The sequence below is a fragment of the Oncorhynchus mykiss genome, chromosome 29 (assembly GCF_057628025.1).
Source record: "Oncorhynchus mykiss isolate SJ-2025 chromosome 29, ASM5762802v1, whole genome shotgun sequence".
NCBI classification, from domain to species: Eukaryota; Metazoa; Chordata; class Actinopteri; order Salmoniformes; family Salmonidae; genus Oncorhynchus; species Oncorhynchus mykiss.
In genome coordinates, this window is record NC_143050.1 from 35661732 (window position 1) to 35665451 (window position 3720).

Below are 3720 nucleotides of genomic sequence, written 5' to 3' on the forward strand. Positions count from 1 at the left end.
TATCCCTTTAAATGGAGGGAAGGCATGCAATGGAACAGGGAGCTTTCAAAAAAGAATGCCTTTCCTCTTTGAATTTTCCTCAGGTTTTCGCCTGCAATATCAGTTATGTTATACTCACAGACAATATTTTGACCTTCATTGGTAACTTTAGAGTTTTTGGATCCTAATCTGACAATTATATGCATATTCTAGATTCTGGGCCTGAAAAATAGGCAGTTTCATTTGGGTATGTTTTTCATCCAAACATCAAAATACTGCCCCCTACACTCAAGAGGTTAAGCCATTTTGCCACAACTTTGGAAGCATTCTTGGGCTCATTGTCCATTTGGAAGACCCATTTGCGACCAAGCTTTAACTTCCTAACTGATGTCCTGAGATGTTGCTTTAATATATCCACATAATTTTCCTGCCTCATAATGCCATCTATTTTGTGAAGTGCACCAGTCCCTCCTGTAGCAAAGCACCCCACAGCATGTTGCTGCCAACCCTGTGCTTCACTGTTGGGATGGTGTTCTTCGGCTTGCAAGCCTCCCCCTTTTTCCTCCAAACATAACAATGGTCATTATGGCCAAACAGTTCTCTTTTAGTCTCATCAGACCAGAGGACATTTCTCCAAAAAAGTACGATCTTTGTCCCCATGTGGAGTTGCAAACCGTAGTCTGGCTTTTTTATGTTTTTTTTTTAGCAGTGGCTTCTTCCTTGCTGAGCGGCCTTTCAGGTTATGTCGATATAGGACTCGTTTTACTGTGGATATAGATACTTTTGTACATGTTTTCTCCAGCATCTTCACAAGGTCCTTTGCTGTTCTTCTGGGATTGATTTGCACTTTTCGCACCAAAGTACGTTCATCTCTAGGAGACAGAACACGTATCCTTCCTGAGTTGTATGACGGCTGCTGGTGTTAATACCCATGGTGTTAATACTTGCGTACTATTGTTTGTACAGATGAACGTGGTACCTTCAGGTGTTTGGAAATTGCTCCCAAGGATGAACCAGACTTGTGGAGGTCTACAATTTTTTGCTGAGGTCTTGGCTAATTTAGTTTAATTTTCCCATGATGTCAAGCAAAGAGGCACTGAGTTTGAAGGTAGGCCTTGAGATGCATCCACAGGTACACCTCCAATTAACTCAAATGATGTCAATTAGCCTATCAGAAGCTTCTAAAGCCATGACATAATTTTCTGGAATTTTCCAAGCTGTTAAAAGGCACAGTCAACTTAGTGTATGTACATTTCTGACCCACTAGAATTGTGATACAGTGAAATAATCTGTCTGTAAACAATTGTTGGAACAATTACTTGTGTCATGCACAAAGTAGATGTCCTAACCAATTTGCCAAAACTATAGTTGTTAACAAGAAATTTGTGGAGTGGTTGAAAAACGAGTTTTAATGACTCCAACCTAAGTGTATGTAAACTTCTGACTCAACTGTATGTATCTATTGTTGGTCCAATAGACAATGGACCAAAGACAATGAATAATGTGGAACAAATAAATACCACCAAAGGAAACCTTACAACAATAATGAACACCTTGTGAAACAGCTGTGAAAAACAAACTGCCAATATTTAAGATTTTAATACATAAACTTCGATAGTTTTTGGTACAGCTGTGTCATTCATTTATTTTCGCAGATTTTTTGTACACTCACACGGCAATCATAGACTAAAATACAGAATTCTGGTTTGTGGAATATAGAGGTCATGGTTGCTGTGTGGGCGGGAGGTTCTGCCTGTCACTTGTTCTCAATAGCCAGCCTGTCTCAGAACGGGGACTTGAAGAGGGAGACTCCAAAGTCCAGGAACTGCTTGTTCTGTGTTTGCAGTGCTAGTGCTTTTACTTCATCTGTGTATTTCACATATTATGTGCCCAGTATGATAGAGCAAAAAACTTTCTTAGCAGATATTGACAACATGACAACAACAGTAGCTGTAGATGATGTAACATCTGGGTGTTGGGCAGAACCCCTAGGTCCTGCAGAACAGGAGCAGAGTTCAAGGGAACAGGGTAGGAGACAGAGACGTAAACAAGCAAACACACAGGTTACACTTTACTGTGAGAAAAACTGATGGATTAGTGCAGTGTTATAAATGGTAGATATGTACTTTTCAACACTTTTGGAAGGTATAGCCTACCTCAAGCTGGCCCTCCTCTGACTCAGAGCACAGAGAATCAGACTGATCCGAACTCACTTGTTCTGGTGGATGGGATACTTCCTGGGGGGCTCTGACAGTCGATGGTCCTAAAGTCATTTGGAGAGGTAAATTGAAGAGGTACATTTTTATAAGCATAACGACAATTTCTTGCTTTCTCAAATGTCAACCAAAGCTTAACATAGTTTGTCTATTGGGCTTCACTGAAGTGTAGAGTGTCAGGGCTTTCGGTGGTCGACCGTCCAACTGCTCCAACTGTAGAAGATTGTTGGCTTCCACCGAGGTAACCATAGATTGACAAAGAGAAAAATATCAGTATTAGGGAAACTAAAACTAGCTTCAGGTTATTTTGTGAGCAAAAGAAAATAGTTATTATGAGAGATTTTTTTATATTCACTTTAACAGATGGTGACCCCAGCTAGGAGCGAAATAACGGTGAGGTTTCCCAGGTCTCGCCTTCCTTTCGTCCTTCTTCCAAACCAAGTCATTCACCCAGATGTCATGGCACTTGGTCCCCTTCTTTATTCTGCTCCGGTGGCTCTCCTTCTGATTCTCCTGCACCTTGTCCATGTTCAGTCTCACCTTGATTGATAACAGGAATCAATTAAATTACATTCCATATTACAAATACATTTTTTTACATATCTCTTGGAGGGTCAGAAAATAAATTAACAGCGGACAATCATTTTTACCTGGTCAAAAACCTCCACATCCTTCTCCGTCCGTGCCTGAAAGTGGTCCTCGAAGGCGTTCTCATCTGATTCGACAACTACAGATGGGGTTTCAGAGATCTGAAAGTATGTTGTACAAAAATAGCAATAGACAAACAACAACACTAAGTCAATCACATATTTGAAAGACTACAGTATATATCATAATTGTATCTACAATTGCATTTTTTACCTCAGTCAACAGCTGCGGTTCCCGTCCGTACTCGGTGGAGGCCTAGATGCTGCTGCTGTGTGCAATGAGAATTACCATCAGGTAGTTCTCCCAACCTTCCTGGTAGCAATCAAGGGACTTGCCCATGGCAGTCTTGATGGTCTGGTTGGTCCAGTCACCAAACCTGGAGGAGGGGGTAGGAAAGCGATTTCTATTGACAATGTAAGATATTGAAATATGTCTGATTATGTACCATGGAAAAACAAAAACAAATTGTAAAAAATAAATCAATCAAACCATTGGTGACAGAATATGACCTATAAAATCCGTAACTTGTTCTAGCGTTCATGACCTCAGTCACTCTAGATGAGCTCAGGAGAACCGTAGGTGTTGAAGATGTCCACCATCGCCTTGGAGGTGGCCTTCGCTTGTCTCATCCTTGATGGGTATCATACAAAAATAAAATCTATTTTTGGTTCCACGCACCCTTTTTAATGGGTTACTACAGAAGGGAATTTAGAGTTAAGCATGTACTCCTCCTTTACTGACCTTAATGGGTATTTCCTTGCCCTCCACCCACTTGGTAAAGTGATCGGTCGCCGTCAGACACCAGCTGTTGCCATTCCTGGATTTCGTGAAGAGATCGATGAAGTCCACCGCTAACATTTAAAGTGTTAGAGAGAAG

The 3720-nt window shown here is 41.0% G+C and overlaps 1 long non-coding RNA gene across 1 annotated transcript; it reads right to left on the reverse strand.

Annotated features, from left to right (window-relative positions):
- Positions 1-2135: 2135 nt before the first annotated feature.
- Positions 2136-3219, reverse strand: LOC110509656 (uncharacterized). The gene is made up of 3 exons (XR_002471458.3): positions 3057-3219; positions 2846-2944; positions 2136-2735 (listed from the first exon to the last, which is right to left on the reverse strand). It is a non-coding gene; the product is annotated as an uncharacterized LOC110509656 (long non-coding RNA).
- Positions 3220-3720: the final 501 nt, after the last annotated feature.